Consider the following 21,909-nt stretch of genomic DNA (forward strand, 5'->3'; position numbering starts at 1 on the left):
GGGTAGAGTAGAGAGTGGAGCTCTGGGGAGGAGCAAATAAACCCCCAGAAGAAAGGAAAGCCAGTAGCAAAACCTTCAGAATGATCCCTTTCTAATTTGCCCAGAGCCCTTGCACCAAACCTGTGGTTGTTCTGGAGGGATGTGCCTGTGTGGTGGCAGGAGGACAGTGACTTCCCCCTCGAGTCTGGGGCTTGCACAGAGATTGAGATCTCAGCTGGGACAGAAATCCTCTCAGCAGAGTGCAGGGGAAGGAGCAGGGAGAGGCACTTAGGAGCCACTGAGTGACCCCTGTGAGCTCTGTGTGAGCTCTCTGTCCTGCTGCAGGGCCGTGTGTGGAGAAAGCAGCTCTCAATTTGAGCTGAGCATTTTCCAAGCATCCAAAGGTTCTGGGGAGTCGATTTTCATTACCTGCTCACTGCAGGTCACTCCTCTCCAGGAGCTGGGAAGATGCTCTCTGAAATTTAACTGCAGGAGAGGAGTCAGTCAGATGTGCTCCAAGTAATTTCCACTCCTGGAGCTCCAAAACCCTGGAGGGGTTTTGGAGGATGCTTATCCCTTTCAGGGGAAAAAGTTGCTCCCAGTGCTGTAGAAATGGTGTGAGGCTGGGCTCAGCAGCTGCCTGGAGCAGTCGAGTCCAAGGCAGATGCTCTTTGAGCCAGCACACTACACCCAAAGGATCCCAGCTCCTTTCTCCTGCAGGATGGCAGGGAGAGAAGCTGAGGGAGAGGTGATATCAAATCTCTGCCCTGAAGTGACAGCAATTGAACAGGAGTGGGGGCTGCCATGTGTGAGACACATTGAGAAAGCGACTGGGGTGCAGCATTGGGAACAGTTTGGGGAGCAGGTCTGAAGCTTAGAACAGACATTCGCCATCCAACAGAGCTGCTGAAGGTCTCCTGAACTCTTCTCTAATGCAGAGTCAAGCAGTTTGTGCTCAGCTTTGCTCACAGGTAGCCAGCTGTGAGTGCAAAACCTGGCTCAGCTCCTCTTCCCTCTGACCAGCCCAGGTGGCTGTGACCTGGAGAAGCTGAAGCTTTGTCCTGCCCTGGACATGCTGGATCTGCAGATGGAATATCCTAAATGCCTTTGCAGGAGCTGAGCTGACACAGAATGGTGTTTTTGCTTTGCTCCTCACATGCCTGCCCTTGTCCCACCCTGCCCCTGCTCCATCCCCGGCTCCCTCCCCTAAGCTGTGACCCGCTCCGGGTGTGAAGGAGATAACGCTGCAAGGAATGCTCTGCCAGAACACTGAATCCAGCTCATTACAGAGTGTTCCCACAAATTTCTGCTGCCCTCTTATCAGCCCATCAGCTGAAGCAGATCACCCTCCAGCTCCCAGCAGACACCTCTGTGCCTCCGCAGTCCGAGCCTTGGGAGCTGCAGCCTGACTCACTCTGTGTGGGAGAGAGTAATTGCTCCATCCACAGCAAATTGGACCTGTAATAACCTCTCTCTCCATAACAGCAATGATGCTCCTTCAAAAATATATTTTAATTGATTTTGGATAATGAATTCGGCTTAGCAGGGAGCGGGCAGTGGAGGGATGAGGAATGGCTGGGTGGGGAAGAGCAAGGGGAAGGGAGAGCTGGCTGTTGTGTCCCATGGAAGGTGCAGGAGGCCAGGCAGGGCACGGGCGGGGCATGGGCAGCCTCTGGGGCATGAGCAGAGGGTGAGCAACACCACTGGACTCACCATCAGTCTCTCCCAGAGCTGTTTTTGGTGCTGTGCAAGGGCTGTGAGCATTGCATGTGCATGAAAGGGCTTTCCTTCCTCCTCCTCCTCCCTCTGCCAGCCACTGCAGAGGCTTCCCCAGGGTCTCTGCCCATGCCCTGGGGTGCTGAGGAGCTGTTTCACATCTCTGAAAAAGGACAGTGGCCCCCTCCTCAGCAGCTGTGCTGTGAGCCAGCAAAGAGCACCTGATGGAAGGAGAGCTGCACCCAAAACTGCAGTGCCCTCCCCTGCAAGGCTTTGTTCATCCTCACGGCTCACAGCAGAGATATTCAGGGGGTTAATGTGAGATTGCCATGTACCACTGCAGCTGTTTCAAGTCCTCTGCTTGGAGATGCCTCTGTTCCTGTCTCTTGCTGGGAAGAAAATGCAACAATGCTCTCTAGAGGCAGAAGAAGTCAAGGAGAGCTTTGCTTTCCCTGGCTCTGTCTTTCATCATGACCTCACTGCTCTTCCCAGCTGTTTATTTCCCACAGAAACAGCAGTTTCTGGGCATTTTGGCCTCCTGAGATGCAGCCTGGGCAGTTTGCTTCCCCCTCCCTCCTCACAGGACCATCTGATGCAATTATTGTGGCTGGTCAGAGGAGGGAGAAGTGGGGAGGATTTGGGTCAGGGTGGGAGCAGTTTGGGTCAGGATGGAGCTTTGGGCAGAGCTGGCTGTGCAGGGTGATGGAGGAAAGGGGAAAGGGCTGGAGGAAATGTGCTGCAGCATGGCCCAGCATCACTCTGGGGCAGGGAAAGTGGGGCTTGTGCTCTTGCTGAGCCACAAAATCCCAGAATGTTTGGGGTTGGAAGGGACCTTAAAGCTCATCTCATTCCACACTTCTGCCATGGGCAGGGACACCTTCCACTGTCCCAGGGTGCTCCAAGCCCCATCCAACCTGGCCTTGGACACTTCCAGGGATGGGGCAGCCACAGCTTCTCTGGGCACCCTGTGCCAGGGCCTCACCATCCTCACAAGGAAGAATTTCTCTCTAATGTCCAATTTAATCCTGCCCTTTGTCAGGTTTGATGCCATTCTCTCTTGTCAGCTGGGCTCTCAAAATCAGTGGGGATTGTCCTTTACCTTATACCTGGAGCTGGTTGGATGCAAAGCCCAGACCACCCCTGGACATCAAAAGAAAATAGAATAATTAATTTTACTATCCTGGCCAGTTTCCAGTCCACTCAATTACATTCTGCTGATCTACCATGCAATCCCATATGTTGTTGTTTATTTTATTAGCTCATATTGCAAATCTTTCAGTAAGAGCTGCCCTATGAATAGCCTGGCCTGCTGAATTAATTGTGCTGCTGAAAGTTTCAGGTTAATGTATAAAATGTACTTGCAGGCCCTGCATAAAGGAAACAAAGGAAATTATATTACTGAGCTGGACTGGGCAAAGCTCATGTCCCCAGGTGACTGAGAGGATACATAAGGAATTAACTGGACAAATCACCACCCTCTCAGAGAAGAATTTTTTCCCAATATCCCATCTAACCCTGCTCTCTGGCAGTGGGAAGGGATTCCCTCTTGTCCTGTCTCTCCAAACTATTGCCCAAGGTCCCTTTCCAGCTCTCCTGGAACCCCTTTAGGCCCTGGAAGGTGCTCCAAAGTCTGGCAGCTCTGAATGGTGCTGGGTTGGGCTTCATCAGCCCAAACACCTGAACCTGCCCTCCCAGGCAGCTGCCCTGGGGCTCTTGTGAGCTTCTTCATGTTCCTGGTAACTCTCCTGTTGGAAAACCAGTGCCATACTGCATCTCTGCCTTTATTCAGGATGCTGGGTGCATCTGGCCACATCTTTTAGCTTTCATTATGTGCAGCCTGCCAGCCAAGGTGGGCAGTGTGGGGCTTTGTGCTTCCTCTGCTGTGCTCTGATCTATCAAGGGAGGGAAATCAGCGCCGGGGGCTACACGTGCAGGCTGCAGATAAACATGGAAGGGCAGTTGGTGTTAAATTGCACCAGATTAAAGCACTGCTGTTCAGGAACCCTTGCTCTGGTTTAATTTCATGGAGCTGTGTGCTCGGAGAGACTCGGTTGCTATGGGGAGCTCGCTGCCTTTGGAGCTGGAAGGGATCACTTTGGTTATTTACTCCGACCTCCAACGAGGTGTGAAGTATTCCCCACAATTCTGCAAACCCTCAGTTCTGCCTGAGCTCCTGCATATGCTGCATCTTAACTTTGAGACTGATGCATGTTAGCAAACCCCTTGTTAACAGACCTTGTTAAATTTGGAAATTACGCTGGCAATTGAAATCTGTCTTGTTCTAGCTCCTGCTTTATTTCACTTCAGTTTCCAGTGCCAGGGGCTCGTTATGGCTTTCCCTGCTGCTTTAAAAGATGTTGTTGGGCAGCACTGGGCTGTCCCAGAGAGACTGAATGGAGGTGGCTGGATGGCCTGGGTGAGGATCCCTAACTGGGGTTCACAGCTGCTGTGGGAAGGGGACAGGCAGGAATGGATAGTAAGGGACTCTATGAAATAACAAAGGCCTGAGGCAGGAGCTTTTTTCCTATTTCACATTCCTCAGTTCATCAGATTGATGCTGGACTTTGCAAACATCCTGGATTTGTGCAAAGGCTCAGCCATCTCTGGCTCTGTTAAGGCTGCTTTGCTTCTCCTTCTGCATTTTCCCCACCTGGTTAGTGTTACCACGGTGGGTGAGCAGAGCCTTGATTTATCCCAGGTCTTTGGTTACTGGGAGGAACTGAGGCTGCTGTCTGTCACAGAGTGGTTTTTTGCTTCCCAAGGGCAGAGCAGCATGGCTGGGATGCTGGGGAGCCTCACGGATGGGGCATTGCTGAGATCAGAGGTGATGCTCAGCTGACTACAGGGAGCCATGAGGAGCACAGATTCTGAGGTGTGGGGAGGGCATCGTGCTAAAATTGTGGGGGAATTTGAGCCCATGTGGGACCCTCATTAATGTTTTCTCTCCCTGCTCTCTCAGCCCTCCTGTCCCTGGCTGTGTTTGTAGGACACAAGCTCTGGCAGCACTGCAGACCCCTCCTGTCCCTTCAGGGTGACCTGTGTTTGCTGCCAGCTCATACTTTGGTGCTAACTCTTATTTAACCCAAACTCTCATGAATGTCTGCAGGAATCTGTGGTGCTGTTGAGGGGAATTTGCATTTGGCTGGTGAGGAAATTGCCCAGCCAGAGGAATGCTGGTCTTTTCCACCAGGCACTGAGTGCCATCCGTTACTTGCTGCTCTAACTCGATTTGAGGCTGTGCTGTCAACTCTGTAAATCTGATTAGCACAAGTGTTTCTTCTCCTCCTCGGTGATTTGCTGTGGTCTTAATGTGATGCCCACTAATGACAGGGAGAGAAGCTAAACCAACTTATTTTCCCATCGAATAAATGGCAACTTTCATTGCTCTTAAAAACAGTGAATGGAAGGGGAAACCTCCTTTGTGGAGGCTGCACGATGGAGTCAATTAATTCTGACTGCTAGGAGTGGGATAAATTGGGAAAAGGGAGTTGGACCTGCACTCACAGTGCCCTGGGAGGAGGTGATGGTGTGCTCTGGCTGCTCTCAGGCCTGGCCAGGGACATTTGGGGCTCAGAGGATGTGTGGTATGGGACAAGCCAACTCTGGGAGCCACCAGTGACCCATTCAGCTCCCAGATTTCTTGTTGGCACCTCTGCAGCCCAGCTAACAGGGAGCAGGTGTACCCTTGGGGATGTTTTGTGTTATTCCCCAGGCGTGGTGCTGGTTCCTCTCCCTGTTTGCCATGGCAGAGCCAGAGCCAGGACCATGGGGATGAGCAAGGCTTTACCTGGAGATCCACAGAAGTTCCTAGAACCACTGGAGAGGTTGCAGAGTGTGTCTGTGCAGCCAGCCCTGAGCCTCCCTCCAGCTCTGTCTCTGCAGACAGAGGTGGGAAGTGCCAGTCAGATCTCTCTGCCAGAAGCACTGCTCCTGCTCTGCATGCAGAGTGCAGCTGCCCAGACAAGGGGAAATGTGGCAGAGGCTTTGAGGTGATACAAAAAAAACCCACTTGGCTTTTTCTTTTTTTCAAGTGCCTCTCCTTTTTGTCGAGAAAAAGTACACTGGAATAGTTTTTTTCTTTCTTGATCTTGTTTTTTATTCTTGCTGTGTGTGTTTTGCTGCAGGATTTACTACACAGAGCCCTTCATGCTGTTTCCACAGGCTTATTTCATATCTGGGGTCTGTAGCAGTTCTTCCCTGGCCTATAGGCTTTGCTGGCTTTTTTCTCCACACTTCAATTTGCCATTAAATTTCACTGTGCACCCTTGAGTGCTTTTGTAGAAGGATCCCACTGATGTGTTCATATGATAATCATAACCCTGTGCTAATTACTTTTCCATCCTAGGTCGCTGTGCTCGGCTCTGAAGCATTTTCCTTCTCTTTATTCCCTTCTGTCTTCCCCTGCTTCTCCTCCCTCCTGGGCAGCATCCCTATTCTGTGTTCTGCTCATGAGTGCCACTGAAGAATTGCTGCTTGCTGGAATCTCCCAAGTAAATTGTTTGTAAAGCAGTAGTGTGTGTTACACACCCCAGAGTGATCCCTGCTCACCATCCCTCATGGTCCCTTGCTGGGCTTTGTGCTCAGGGATCTCTGCAGGCTCTGGGATGGCATTTTCCATAATTGATGTCCCACCTAAGGAGGTGATTTAATTCTGCTGAAGTCATATTTGTTTTCTACAAATCTCCCAAAGTTCATGAGGCCAATTAATCCAAGGAGATGAGACTTTAATGGCACTGATGCATCATCCTGTGTTGAGCTCATCCCCACGTGCCAGGCAGGCTGATGGAGGGGATGATGATGAGGAAGGCTTTGAGCTGACCCTTGGGGCCCTGCTACCAGGCAAGGTGAGATGCTTTGATCCAAATGGGCACAGAGCAAGGCCAGGACTGTCCCCATTTGAGGGAATTTTCAGTCCTAAAGTATGACTCTGACACAATCCAGGACAGATTTGCTATAGAGCCTGATTCAAAAATCATCCCATTATAAGTAAATGTAAAAGGCTTCTGAAGAGCAAAGCCTCCAGAAGTGGAGTAACATCAGGGTACATGTTCCTCTGCTCCCATCTGCTCTAGAGCATTTTCCCCTCTGTATTTTCCAGCTTGGGTGATGCCAACTCACTGGGGATGCAGGATTGCTGTCAGCTGGGTGCTGCTGTGGTTTTTTCATGTAAGAGGCTGAAGATCAGTGATGTGTAACCCTTACATCCAAACTCTCCCTGGGGGTCCTTCACACTCAAATCCTCCTGTTTGCCCTGTTCCTATGAGCTGGTTTCTGTGAGCTGCAACTTAATCAGGATGTTAATTTTAACCTTTTCTTGAAGGATTATGTTCCACCCTGCTTAACTCCCAGAAATGCTGACACCCCATGGGCATTCCCTGGAACCAAATGTTTTTCTCCCTTCAAACTTTCCCTTGTCTTTGCAGTTCTGCCTTGTTACTTCTTCCTAATGGCGCCAACACAAATCCTGGGGCTCACTGAATAACTTTGCTGCGTGCTGGAATTAATAATTAATAATAGGCATCTGTCAGCTGGAAGCTGCATTTCTCCAAGAGGGATGATGTGGGTGGGCAGCTGCTCTGCTGGGGGAACGTCTCTCCCCTGGCATCATGTCACAGCACGAGGGGAGGGCTGGCTGGTGTGCTGGGTACCAGAGGGTGTGTGGGAAGGATGCAGGTAGTGATTCAGCCCTGTGAAAACACGCCCTGCCTGCTGCCAGGACCCATTTCTGGGGAGAAGGGTGGGAGGGATGGCTGTGAATCTCCCGGGGCTCTGTCAGGATATTGGGAAGTCAATGGGACAGGAGGGAAGAGCTGCCAAGGCAGAGCCTGCTCTGCTTTCCAGGCTCTGCTGCCGTGACTCAGGGGGTTGGATCACAGGTTTGCCTAAGTGACAGCTTTGCAGGTTTTGTTCCACCAATTTAGGTGGCTGGTTTTGTTCCCAGAGGGTTTTTCTGGGATTCTGCCTCCTGCTGTTTCCCTGGGGGTTTCTCAGTGACACCTCCGTGGTTATTCTGCAATGCTGGAGCAGCCTCAGGTGACCCATGCTGAGGGAAGAATTCTTCCCCATGTTCAGCAGTGAGGACAGGAACCCCTGAAAATAGAACTCTCCTGTGTTTGCTTCAGGAAATACCTGGAAAAGAGAAGCTGATGGATGGTACTGTTTTAAAATTATTATTTTTCCCTCTCAGAGGCTTTTTATAAAGTAAGAGCAGGATAAGCATCATCTCCTGGTGCCAAGGGTGGCTTCTCTTTAGCACGGAGCACTGCCACGGCCATGGAGTGACATTTCAGCATGGCAACAGCATGGTTGAAAATAGTAATGAGGATACAACTGTTGTTTGCACAGATGAATGTAGAAAGTGATGTGAAATGGCAAGAAACCCATTTGTCTGGAAACACAGGTTTCTTAGCACCCACTTAAGCCCTCTGACACATGACATTTCTTCCTCTGAGCTTCAAAGGAAGTGAAGGCTGTGAAAAGCAGGTTGTCTACCACGGGAAGAAGAAATGTGTCTCTAGATTAGAGATGTCAGTCCACGTTTGCTTTTTGCTGTGGAAAGGATGAGTTTGCCCCGGGGGCTGAGGAACTTCTCTCTTTGTCCCTGCCTGTCCTCGCTGGGCAGGAGGATGCTGAGGATGGGCATGGATGGAAGGCCCAAATTTTGCCATTTTCCTTGCCACCATTGCAGTTAGTAAACACCATCTGCCTGCCAGTTTTTCTGGTGGAAACTGTTCAGGAAAAATGCTCTTAAAAAAAAATGCAGTTGCACAGAAGTGATGCTTTCAAATGGGTGCTTTCTACTTTTTTCATCAGCTGTTGCTGTCTTGTGAAGTACCAGTTACTAATTAGCCCTCGTATCTCATTAAAATCATAGTGGGGTTTTTTTTTACCTACTGAAATTTTGTAAATAGCCTTTATTCTGGTCTTTAATGCACAGTGATTGAAGTATTTATTGGATGTCACTTATGCAGCTCTGTGCCTGTGTTCATTTTCTTCTTAAGACATTTACTGAACCACTGCTTAGAATTACTCCAGCCCATCTGGCATATTAAGTGTTTGTGCAGAGTGTACCCGACTTTCCCATCCACTTCCTCAATTAATATTAAATATTCAGGGGAATTGAATCTTTGGTTTTGTTTTTTTTTTTCCCTCCTTGCCATCTGATCTTGGTGGCTGTAATGGCATATTTGGGTGGAAAGGTGGCTCTGGCAGTGGAGTGTGAGCTCAGAGGTCAGGAGGGGGTGTTGGAGGTGAGGTCAGGGTGCCCAGCTCTGCACAGCAGCAGGGATTGCAGCAGGCAGATGGCTCTGGTGGTGGCTGTCCCCACAGCCAAGGCTGTCACAGCCAGAAGATATTATCCCACCCCATTCTGGCATAGCAGGGAAGGGGCTCCTGGAGGCAGGGATTGAATCCCACCCTGCCTGCCCTGTCAGCTCTGAGAGCTGCCCTGATCCCCAGGGATGGGCAGCACTGGGGATGGGCAGAGCTCCTGTGTGCACCAGGCATGGCAGCAACCCTGCTCCAGTGCTGCAGGCAGCCTCCCCAACAAAAGGGAGAACAGAACGTGTCACTTGCCTGGTGATTATCCAAAGCTGCCTAAACCCCGTGCCAGCAGCAGAATCAGGGCTAAGAGAGGATTTAAGTGGCAGTAAAATATTCACATTGGGGTCAAGGCAGAAGGGATTTATTAGCTCTGAAGAGGATCTCCTGCAATCAAGAGCGCTCTGGATTTGTAGCTCTTCCCATTAGATGGGAAAAGGTGCTGCTTGGACTATGCCAGCCTTAAACCTGGCCACCTGGAGAGAGAAATAAGAGAAAATGAGGAGGAAAGTTTACAGAATTCTTACTCTGGAGTGTTGTACAGTCTTTATAGCAGCACTGTGCCTGGCTTGGAATGTTGATTAGAAAATCTTTCCATAATTGCTTTCCATTATCTATTATTTTTTTTCCTTTCCATAAGACAAGAAGAAGTGAGCATCCATAGAAGGTGAAAGCCTGTGGAATCTTTCCCCTGTGACCCTGTGTGTGCGCTGCTGAGCAAGACACCAGGCTCTGAGGAAGAAGAGGCTCTGAGGTCCCTCATCTCCATTCATCTCCATGGCAGCTGCTTTCCTGCTTTCCCTAGCCCCTAACAAAGTGGACTCTGCAACTTGTGGAGGTCATGGGAAATGGGGAGCTTGGCTTTGTGTCTCAGGGAGCTGCACTGAGGGGATCTGAGGGGGGACAGAGCACTGCAGAGCCATGGAGGTGCAGGCACACACTCATCAGCATAAACTCAGTGTATGTAATTTATGTTGATCCAAACAAGGCTGCAGAGATGCAGATCAGCTGTCTCATGCCTCATTAACATGCTCCAAACCTGCCTGAGCTGCTCTGAGCAGCAGAACAGCCCCTGGCTCCGGTGGGGGATGTGTGGTGCTGCCACCCTGCAGGAGATGAGGCTCCAGGGCTTCTTTTGGGGTGAACCTTAGATTCTGGCCACTGTTTTATTGTGGAGTGCAGCTGTGCTGGGTGTGAATTCTGTGTTTGTGGAACTGTGTGTTTGTGGAATTCCTCCCCAAAAAAACCCTTCTCCTGTCTCCAGCAATGCCCTGAGATGGATTTCCTTGGGAGGGCAGAGCTGACCACTCAGTGTTGTGCTCCTCTGGGCCTGCTTAATGTATATTCTTTCTTCTGGCCTTTTTTTCCTGAAAACAATATGGAAAAGGTGGGAAATACCCCTTCAACCTCTCTTCTGTGTATTTTGATCTCTCTTTGGGGTATCTGCAGCTCCCTTCCCACTGCTCCCCCTTCCAAGCTCCTGGTAACCCAAAATCTTTGTTTTTGGAGACCCTAAGCAGCATTTCCTGCTGCAAACCACATTCACAGGGCCCAGCCCAGCCCCAGTTTGCTGATACTCCTAAACAAAGCAGTGAAGATCTGTGGTGCAACTGCAGAGCCCTATGGCAATCCTGGTTTTTCTTCCCAAAATAGCGAAGAGAGTGTTTAGCAATAATAATTCCTTCTGCAATGGGAGTGACAGACAACAGCATCTCCTGGTGAGAGACACAAATGTGGTGTTCCAGAAAAAAGGAGACATTTCCTTTCTTTCCAGAACCACAACCTGTGTTTTGCAAGTTAAATTGCTGTGAATCCATCGGAACCCACCTGGTGATGAGCTGGTTATTTAGTGACACACTGCTCCCAATTGCACACCGCCCTGCTCCTGCTATTTCTAAATTACTTCTGCTAGAAATTAATCCTAAAGAAGGGCAAACACTCAGCGTGCTGACAGCCTGAGGGTTCACTGCCTCCCCTTCAGTAATTATGAATTTGGCACGTTCGTGGTGATTTGCGGAGAAAGGAAGAAACCTCACAACTTGTAAAAGTTGTAAAGCCCGGTATGCCTTTATTACGACGCGCGTCGGACGCAAGCCTCCCAAAAGGCGTGCGCACCCCTGGAGACTCCGAGTCCCCTTTTTATCCCCCCTTCCAAATGCATATGCATACAGTTTCAAATTAAGTTCATACATATTCATTCCACGCGACATTTAGCACTAATTCTTCTTTATCGAAGGAATTCCTAGGTCGGGGGCAGATTGACCTCGCGGTTTTCTGTTTTTCTTTCTCTGTCTCCTTGCTGTCTCTGGAATGCGGCCTCTCCTTCAGCTTTAGCTCCACAGACCCTTCACCTCTCCTAGACACTTTACCTAGTTCAGGATGGATTACTCTGTCTCATTCCCCCCTTTCCTAGGAAATAAGTAAATTCTTTTACTTAAGGAAAATTTCCATGACAATAAGTGTCTTTTAGCGCTTTACCATGTGCATTTGACAAAGAGGTGAGTACAGCTATTCGTTGTAGCATCTTACAGTTCCAAATTAACAATATAATAGACAATCCTAAGCTTATCCCAACTAATATTAATAAAACTACAATGGGGTGACACAACTTATTAAGGACTCCATTCGCAGTTGGTGACCATCCAAAGATCACATCCCACCAGTGATGAGTCATATCTTGTCTTATTCTCTGTAGAACCCTGGTTATCTCCTTTGTATCATGTTGGACAGTAATTAATGTTTTCTTTCCACTCTCCTGAATTTCTTTCAAGATTTCCAATAGGTCTTGGTGTTTAATTAATTGTTTTACCAATGTAAGGTTCATCCCAATAGGGGTAGGTAGTAGTCTGTGATACATCGTGTAATTAGCCTGAATCAGCTGGTGGGATGTCACTGGGGCCAAGTACGAAAAATCACACCCGGTAATCTCAACAAAATTACAAATACAAAAGTTAGAATGATTTCTACTAGACAGAACAACATTATTGCTATCAACTTTTACTGCAGCACAGGCAGTCCTCAGACACACACATCCATTCCCAGTATATACAAGCACAGTTTTCTGGTCGGTGACTGGATGAACTTCAAAGTGACAAATACTCTGTTCAGTGTCCAGGCACACGTCCTGAGCATTAATAGTGTTGCTCTCACAAATGAATCCCATCTGTTCTCTAGTAATGCAGGACTCTACATTTACTGTCTGCCACTTTTCATTCACCTTTCGTGCCCACACTCTATGTTCTGAAGGATAGAGTATTGTTTTTTCATGGTTTAACCCTAGGGCAATGATGGGATGGATAACAAAAACTGTGGCATTACGTATGGTAAGCACAAAGGCAGTTGCTACATTATAAACGGGATCATAGGTGAAATTCACCATAGTCCACCAAGACTGGAACTTCCTTTCAAAATCGATAGCATTATCCCACACAATCTTTCGAATTTCAGCTGGAAAATTACCTTCATTCCCTTCCCGTATGATCAGAGCTGCTGTTGCCTGCACCCATAACTGTGCTTGTATACAACTGAGAGCTAAAGACACATTGTCTTGGACTGCACCAAGTGCTTCTGTTATTGACCTGTGGTCTTGGTCCCCGGTCGTTTCCCATTTTGACAGTACTTTTGAAATCTGCCACTGGCTAGTTCCTAATGCCAACAGAGATGATTGTAAGGGTTGCCTCAATTTTGTTAGGCTGCCTGCTGCAGTGATCAGTTTATTCATCAGTATCTCTGAATCAATTCCATTCAAAACTCCTAATCCTGTCCCTAATAGGCCAGTTAGATCCCTTCTCATTCTGCTCCTGAGGTATGTCTGTTTTTGCAGCCATGTTGTCCAGCCCTCAAAGGAAGTTTTCAGGAAGGAGGAGCAGACTGGTTGGATTTTTGAGATGTTAATTTGCATTATCAGCTCCACACGTTTGAGAGACCATTCTGGATTGAACAATAGTTGTTGTTCACCCACATTCTTTACTACGTAGGGGCCAACTCCATACAACTCGGGTTCAAGTTTGGGTTGGGTCTGAACTATTTGGGTCTTGGTGTGGGCTGTGTAGGGTCCTGCTGTGGTGAAAGGTGTAGTGTCTATTTTGAATTTAAATGAAAGCCCAATATCTTCCTGTGCCCAAAGGCAAGTTATTTCCACAGGCTGTATTAAGGTGAAATTACACCAGCAGTCTGATTCATTTAGGCTATCACAGATTTCCTGGCGTTCATATTCATCAGGAGAAATTGAGACACTAATTTCATTTGGTTTCTTATGGGCTGTCCCATTTGTCATCCGGCACCCTACCTTGATTTCTTCTCCTCTAATCCCTTGAAGTGTCCATAGTTTCTGTTCCTGCCATTCCTGCCCCTCATATACCTGATCTCCATGAATTACCACAATGGACAGGTTTAAATTCTCAGAAAGTTCTCCCATGGATCCAGTATACTGATTAAACGCCCGGGACCAAGGCCATTTAACATTGCTCTGAATAAAGGTACTCTCAAGTTCTAAAACTTCAGTCATGATTATACACAAAATGATCCTACAAACTAAAACGTGAGCTACTCCCCACCGCAATTTACTCATTTTGCCCAAGTAAGTTTTAGTCTCAGTTCATTGTCTCCTGGAGTCACTCCTCAAGGGGTCTCTGGGCCTTCTTCACCCGGGAGTGATGAATCCAGGCGTTCTGCTCCTTGATTTTGATTGCAGTGAAGGTGGTGAGAAGCACTTGGAACGGTCCCTCCCACTGCGGTTCCAAAGTTTTTTCTGTAAGAGACTTAACATATACATAATCTCCAGGCTGTATGTTATGTACTGGCCCATCTAACTCCCGGCTCCGAGTTCCTGCCACATGTTTTTCAATTTCTCTGAGCTGTTTGTTTAAGGCCACCATGTAGGTGGCTAATGTCACCTCTCCAATGTGGGTGGACATTCCCTTTTGTATTCCATATGGTCTCCCATAGAGTATTTCAAAAGGGCTTAACTTTTCTTTAGCTCGAGGTTTAGTTCGAATTCGCAATAGTGCTAGTGGAAGAGCTTGGGGCCAGGGCAGATTTGCTTCCTGCCCCAGTCTTATGATTTGCTGTTTAATCAAATGATTCATTTTCTCCACCTGACCACTTGATTGGGGGTGGTATGGGGTGTGGAGCTCCCAGTCTATGCCCAGATGGCTACTAATTTGTTGCACTATTTTGGAAATGAAATGTGATCCTCTATCTGAGGACATTGTGGCTGGAACTCCAAAGCGCGGTATTATCTCTTGTAATAACACCCTGGTCACCTCTCTAGCTTTGACAGTTCTGGTGGGGAACGCTTCTGGCCACCCTGAAAATGTATCTGTCAATACCAACAAATATCGATACCCCCCTTTCCTTGGGAGTTCTGAAAAGTCAATTTGCCACTGTTGTCCAGGCCCATGGCCCCTCCCAATCTGACCAAGTTTCGGCCTGGGGATATTTTTGGGATTAGTCTGGAGGCAAAGATCACACTGTCGAGTTACCTGAGTAATAGTGGCATATAAATTTCTAGCAACAATCCTCTCAATCAGGTATGTGTATAGGGCATTTATTCCCCAGTGTGTTTTCTGGTGTTCTTCCCTTACTAATGACCACAACAAATGGGAAGGGATTACCAGTTTCTTTTCAATGGTAGCCCACCCTTCTTGGCTATATGTCCCTTTTTGATCTTCAATTAATTTCCTATCTCTCTTGCTATATTCTGGCTTACCTTCAAGGGAGATTTGTCCGTCTGGGATAAGGACTCCTTCAGTAGCTACCTCCCCTTTTGCTGCTTCTTTTGCCTCTCTATCCGCCAGCTCATTTCCTTCTTCCAATTCTGAGCTCACTTTTTGGTGTGCCTTAATGTGCATAATTGCTACCTTTTCAGGCAGTTGAACTGCTTCCAGCAGCTGGATTATTTCTTGTGCATGTTTGATGTTCTTTCCCTGTGAGGTCAGCAGCCCCCTCTCCTTCCAGATGGCCCCATGTGCATGTACAACTCCGAATGCATACCTCGAGTCTGTGTAGATGTTTATTCTCCTCCCTTTTGCCCTTTCCAAGGCACGGGTCAGGGCAATTATCTCGGCCTTCTGCGCGGAGGTGCCTGTTGGTAAGGGTCCAGACTCGATTACCTCTCTATAGGTGGTCACTGCATATCCAGCATATCGCTTCCCATCAGCAACGTAGCTGCTCCCATCAGTGAACCAGGTCTCTGCGTCGTCCAGGGGGGTATCCTTTAAGTCCGGGCGGCTGGAGTAGGTAGCTTCAATGGTCTCCAGGCAATCGTGGTGTACTGCCTCTCCTTGGTTTCCACTGAGAAAAGAAGCTGGGTTGACAATGTTAGTCACCACGATCTCTACATCATCTTGCTCCACCATAATGGCCTGGTATTTCAGAAACCTCTGCGGTGAAAGCCAGTGGCCACCCTTTACTTCCAGTACTGCGGACACTGTATGGGACACTAGCACAGTCATTTTTGTCCCAGGGTAAACTTGCGTGCCTCTTGGATGTTCAGCACAACTGCTGCTACAGCTCTGAGGCAACCTGGCCATCCTTTGGCTGTTGCATCTAGTTGCTTAGAGAGGTAAGCGACTGCCCTTCGGTATGGACCCAAGTCTTGAGCCAGTATTCCCAGGGCAATTCCCTGCTTCTCATGGGAAAATAGGAAAAATGGTTTACTCACATCTGGAAGTCCCAAAGCTGGAGCTGACATGAGGGCATCCTTTAGCTGGTGAAAGGCCCGTGTTGCTTCTTTCGTCCACTGGAGATCTCTGTTTCCATTGGCAATAAGAGCATAGAGGGGTCTGACGAGTAGTCCATAATTATAGACCCACAGCCGGCACCACCCTGCCATGCCTAGGAACGTTCGGAGTTCCTTTATGGTCTGGGGTTTTGGGGTTTGGCATATGGCTTCCTTGCGAGCCTGCCCTAAAGTCCGTTGCCCAGCACTCACCTCGTACCCCAGGTAGACTACTTTCTGTTTCACTATCTGTGCCTTTTTCTTGGATACTCTGTATCCTTGGAGTCCTAGGAAATTCAAAAGGCTTACCGTCCAGGCCACACATGCTTCCCTTGTCTGAGTGGCCAGTAGAAGGTCATCAACATACTGCAAAAGCCTCCCTTCTTTCTGTGGGGCTTCCCAGGATTCCAGATCCTTTGCAAGTTGTTCCCCGAACAGGGTGGGGGAATTTTTCCAACCTTGTGGTAGTCTGGTCCATGTGAGCTGGGTTTTGCGCCCACTTTTAGGGCTTTCCCATTCAAATGCAAAGAATTTTTGGCTGGCTTCATGGATGGGGAGGCAAAAGAAGGCATCCTTTAAATCTAGAACAGTGAACCAGGTTAGCTCAGGTGTTAAGCAAGTTAATAAAGTGTATGGATTGGCTACAACCGGATACAGATCTTCTGTTATTTTATTGATAGCCCTTAAATCCTGTACTATCCGGTATGTCCCATCAGATTTTCGAACAGGCAGGATGGGAGTATTAAAATCAGATTGGCATTCCTTCAGCAATCCTAGTTGCAGAAAATTTTCGATTATTGAGCTGATTCCCTCCCTGTCCTCTTTCCTTAGGGGGTACTGCTTGATTCTCACTGGCTGCGCTCCTTCCTTGAGTTTGATTACTATGGGAGAGGCATTTTTTGCCCTTCCTGGCACATCAGAGGCCCACACCCCGGGAAATACCTGACTTAATATTTCCTCATCAATTTCTTCCTTAATGCCAGTAGCAGTCAGAGTTAAACTTAGTGCCTCTATGTACTTTTGATCATTCACCTCCAGAGTAATTTCCCCATTCTTGAATATGATGGTGGCTTGTAATTGTTCCAATAAATCTCTCCCCAAGAGTGCTCTTGGTGAATTAGGCATGTATAAGAACTTATGAATACCCCATTGTTTTCCCAATTTGTACTTCAAAGGTTTGCAAAAATATGCCCTTTCAGACTGGCCAGTTGCCCCCTGTACTACAACATAATCATTTTCCACAGGCACTAAGGCTTTATTTAGGACTGAATATGTAGCTCCTGTGTCAACTAAAAATTCTACCCTTTTCCCTTCTTCCCCCAGCCTCATTGTTATAACCAGTGGATCCGCTGGGGCAGGATCCCCCGGTCCTCCTCAGTTGTTTTGTACGTGTGCAGCCATCTGTTGGTCACTCCTTCTTCGTTCTGGGCATTGGTCTTTCCAGTGACCAATTCTTTTGCAGATTGCACACTGGTCCCTGCCCAACCGAGGTGGTCCTTGTCTCGGTGGGCCCTGGTTGTGTTTCCTCTGCCTTTCCTCCTGTACCACCGCCACCAACCTTTTCATTCCCCGTTTATATCCTTCCTCCCGGTTACTAAATACTCTCCAGGCCTCTTCTAACAAGGCTTCAAGATTTCTCGCGTCTGCTCCCCGAATCTTCTGAAGTTTACGTCTGATATCTCCAGCAGACTGCCCCAAAAATGAATTAACTAGTTGGTTTATCCCTATCTCAGACTCCGGATCTAATGATGTATGACGACGCATGGTATCCCTTAAACGCTCTAGAAATTCAGATGGAGTCTCAGAAGGTCCCTGCTTAAGTGAATATAAGGCAGACCAGTTTATGGTTTTTGGAATAGCTCTTTCCACCCCTGTTACTATCCACTCTTGATACTCTGTTAATTTCTTTACCTCTGCCGACACATTAGGGTCCCATTCTGGGTCTTGGAGGGGGAAATGTTGTTTTACATCCAGCTGGGTGGCTTTACAGTAATCCTCCGCCAAATTCCCAGCTGTCTTTAAGATCAGCTGCTTCTCTGTCTCAGTGAAAGCATCCAGTAGTAGCTGGATGTCAGCCCAGTCTGGGTTGTGCTGTTTGATAACATACCTTAGGCGTTTGGCAGTGAGTATCGGGTCAACACGGTAATTCCTCGCAACCCTTTCCCATGCTTCTAAATCAAGGGTGGTAAATGGCACTTTAATCATTAATCTACCCCCTTCTGGCCCCACTGCCTGTCGCAGAGGGGCCTGTAGCACTACTTGCCTCCTAGTCCTAGATGCAATTGGACTCCCACGGATGGGGTGGGATCTAGTAGATGTGCCTTCCCCACCTGAGTCCTCCTCCTCCCTTTTGGGGAGGCTTCCTTCCTCCTCATCCTCAGCATCAGCCTCGACTTCCCTAACCATCCCCCTTCGGGGAGGAGCTGGAGGATGTTTCACCCACTCAAATGTGTCCCGTTCTTGCTCCTCAGAACAATAGACCTTATCTGATCTCATACACCGTTGTCCTATACTGCATGCTGAACAGCAGCGTTTGATTTGCCCTCTCTTTGCCTTGTTATCCCTTTCAAGGGCCAAGACCAGTGGGTCTGAGGGTGCCTTAATCCCACAGTCCCTCTGCCACTCTTGGTGGTTTCTTAAAACAAAAAACATATCAGCATACGAGACCTCATTCCATTTACCCTCCCGTCTTAGAAACAACATCAACTGCAGTAAAGTATTATAGTCCAGGGTTCCAGTGGGTGGCCACCTTGCCCCGTCCTCTAGCCTATATAAGGGCCACCAGCGTGTGCAATACTGGATTAGATCCTTTTTATTCTCAGAGCCCCCCCGGCTAGTGATTTCCTTCCAGTGGGCCAAGATGCACCCTAAGGGGCTGGCCTGCGGAACTTCCTTACTCTGGTTAGTTCCCATTATCTCCTTCTTGCTCTGTCCCGCTTCCACCCAAACCTCTTTTCACAGGACTTCACAGTAGCTTCCCAGTCCTCCTCCCACACACCCCAAGTGGCAGGTACCAGATGTGATTTCCCACACACAAGTTTTAAGATCTTAGGCTCTGAATCAGCTTGATCAGGAACCTCTCGTTTACACCTGGGGCACGTGCCCCGTCGCCTGCTAGAACAACAATACCAGCGTTTCCCACAAACTACGCACTGTAATAATACCCACGCAGCGTGCCAGCCTCTTGATGCGCCAAAGGTTACTCGAAATTTCCCGCAAAAGCAAGCTATTCCATTTATTACAGGGAGCTCTAAATTTTCTACGGCAGGCTGTTCCCAGTCCAGACTTACAAGAATGCCAGCTGAAGTCCGGTAGAGTCCCTCTAAGTGAACTCGTTCGTCTCCTCTATTTATCCAAAAATTCACCGGATTCACGAACTCCCAAGGGTCGAGTCCAAACCACTGAGGCAGAGGAACCCCTCGGGTTCGTCTAGCCACGGTGAAAGCACGCACAACCTACACCACAATTTACCACTTTTACTCAAAAAAACGCCCTCGCGCACGCTTTTCACAGTTCTCTCTGTTTTCTCCGTCGGGTGCTCCCCGCCCCCGCACAGCCTGCTTCGGCCGGTGTTTACTCAACCTCTCAAGCGGCGGGCAGAACTTTCGCCCCCCCGCACAGCCTGCTCTCTATATATCATACACTTTATACACTTACACAACTTACAAATACAGCGCGCTGATCACACAATGCAACACACAGCAACACAGTGTCCGGACACCACTCACACACGCACAAACAGAAGAAACATACGCGAATTCAGCTCTGCCCCATCAGAATCTGAATTCTAATACACGCATACACGGGTTCACCCGGCTTACACCCGGAGCCGCTGGCAGTCCTGCTCTATCAGGACGACGATGGGACGAACCCCGTCTCTAATACAGCCGCTCTATCAGCTGCAGCTAGCTTACCCCGGAGCCGCTGGCAGTCCTGCTCTATCAGGACGACGATGGAACGAACCCCGTCTCTAATACGGCCGCTCTATCGGCCGCTCTATCGGCCGCTCTATCGGCTGATCCCCAGACGTCTCTGGGTCGTTAATTCCCTTGTTCTTTCCTTGTTCTTCCCTCCCCCCCCCCAGGGGCCCCTAGTACATACCGTGTCCTTCTCCGCGGCCAGCAGGTTCTTGTCTGTCCCGGCAGGAGGCAAGTCGAGGCGAGCGGAACTTCCTCCAGGAAAATCCTGGGGTGCGCCTAGGAGTCCGTCGGTCCCCCCCCCGCCCCTGCGGGGACAGAGATGGAGACGGAAAATATCTCCTGAATCTCCTGCCTGGCTCGCCAGAATGATTTGCGGAGAAAGGAAGAAACCTCACAACTTGTAAAAGTTGTAAAGCCCGGTATGCCTTTATTACGACGCGCGTCGGACGCAAGCCTCCCAAAAGGCGTGCGCACCCCTGGAGACTCCGAGTCCCCTTTTTATCCCCCCTTCCAAATGCATATGCATACAGTTTCAAATTAAGTTCATACATATTCATTCCACGCGACATTTAGCACTAATTCTTCTTTATCGAAGGAATTCCTAGGTCGGGGGCAGATTGACCTCGCGGTTTTCTGTTTTTCTTTCTCTGTCTCCTTGCTGTCTCTGGAATGCGGCCTCTCCTTCAGCTTTAGCTCCACAGACCCTTCACCTCTCCTAGACACTTTACCTAGTTCAGGATGGATTACTCTGTCTCAGTGGGAAGGGGGGTGCAGGAAAGCCTTGAGTGAGGGGTTGCCCTCCCTGATGCTGTGAGGGGCCAGGGGAGCATACACAAGGAAAAATCCCTTTTTTTGGATCATCTGGACGTGGTGATTTGTGCAGTGTGGGTGGCAGGTGGGCACAGAGGTGCTGCAGAGCCCTCTCCATCTGTGCTGCATGGCAGCCTGGGGGGGTCCCTTCCCAGATTTTGCTGACAATGTGTCTCCCCAAACTTGCCAAGGCAACAGAAGGGAAAATTAATCACAGGGAAGGCTGCTTGGAGCTGTGCAGGAAAACAGAAGTGACTTGCTGCGTTGGTTTCATTGCTACAATGATCTAAATTGAATTTTAACCACTTCCATCACTTTTGTCTCTCTCTAGAGGCAGGGAGGGCAGCCTGTCCTGTGTCCCCACCTCTGCTGAGCAGAATCCCTCTGGAAGTTTCTAATTCTGCCTTTTCCCATCCTTAGCTGCTGGTTTCTTTGCAGCCAGCCCTCCCATGGGAATCACAATGAGTGGGGATTTGCAAAGGGATATTTGTCTTTGTTCCCTGCTTGTGAAAGTGCCTTTGCTTCCAGGCATTTCTGTGTCCCCCTGGGTGTTCCCTGCTGCCCCTCCTGGCCAGGGAAGCACCTGATGCAGAGAGAAAATCCCTGCTCATTCTGGTGAACATGTCCTCATCCACACTTTTCCATCACGGCAGAGATGGCAGCCCAAATTGCTGGCAGATTTTTGGGTCTGAAGGAAATGATCTCCTTTACTGTTCCCTTGTGGGGAATTGCACGTGGTGATAGCTCCAGCTTGCAGCTCCCTGCACCCTGTGGTGGCTCTGCTGCAGCCAGATCTGCTCCTGACACACTTTGTCACCTCCTCAAGCTGCTCCTCACACGCTCAGCAGCTCAAATGTGCCTTCCAGCGAAAAATGCCAGGAGGAAATTGAAGTGTTTCACCTCTTTTCCAAGCAAAGTTGAGAGGTTTTCACCCAAACATGTGCCTGTCATCTGGAGTTATGAGAAGCTCCAGAGTGACTCAGTGCCCAGCAGATGCTGGGGAGTACTTGGCGCAGTGATCCACCTTGCTGGAACTGCTGGAACCTCATGAAACCAACTGAAAACAGGCCAAGAAAAATAAATTCCCTTTATTTAACTTATTTATTTGCACTGGAATGGCACTCCTGATTTTTGGTGTTTTTTTTGGTTTTTTTTTTTGGGGGGGGGGTGTTGGTGTTTTTTTGGGGGGGGGGTTTGGGATTTTTTTTTTTTTTTTTTTTAATTTCATCACTTTCTGGCTTAGTGCTCCAGTTTGGCTGTTCAGAGCCATCAGTGGGCAAACAGCTGAAGGCTGGAAGTCTGCTCATGGCAGTGCAATAATAAAAAACCTGCCTGGACAAGCCCAAGGTCCTGATTTCAGCAGGAATGGCACCAGGAGAGACCTGCAAGAGAAAGGAAGATGTTGCAGAGGAGCTGCAGGTCCATCTGAGGCTGGAGACCTGA

General features: G+C 48.8%; 1 long non-coding RNA gene across 2 annotated transcripts; it reads right to left on the reverse strand.

The window, feature by feature from the left end:
* Nucleotides 1-12,648: 12,648 nt before the first annotated feature.
* On the reverse strand, nt 12,649-20,415 carry LOC141731088 (uncharacterized). 2 transcript variants are annotated; one of them, XR_012583000.1, is made up of 2 exons: nt 19,027-20,415; nt 12,649-13,775 (listed from the first exon to the last, which is right to left on the reverse strand). It is a non-coding gene; the product is annotated as an uncharacterized LOC141731088 (long non-coding RNA). The 2 variants fall into 2 exon arrangements; XR_012582999.1 differs by having other exon boundaries at nt 14,726-20,415.
* Nucleotides 20,416-21,909: the final 1,494 nt, after the last annotated feature.

The sequence above is a fragment of the Zonotrichia albicollis genome, chromosome 17, assembly GCF_047830755.1.
Source record: "Zonotrichia albicollis isolate bZonAlb1 chromosome 17, bZonAlb1.hap1, whole genome shotgun sequence".
Taxonomy (NCBI): domain Eukaryota; kingdom Metazoa; phylum Chordata; class Aves; order Passeriformes; family Passerellidae; genus Zonotrichia; species Zonotrichia albicollis.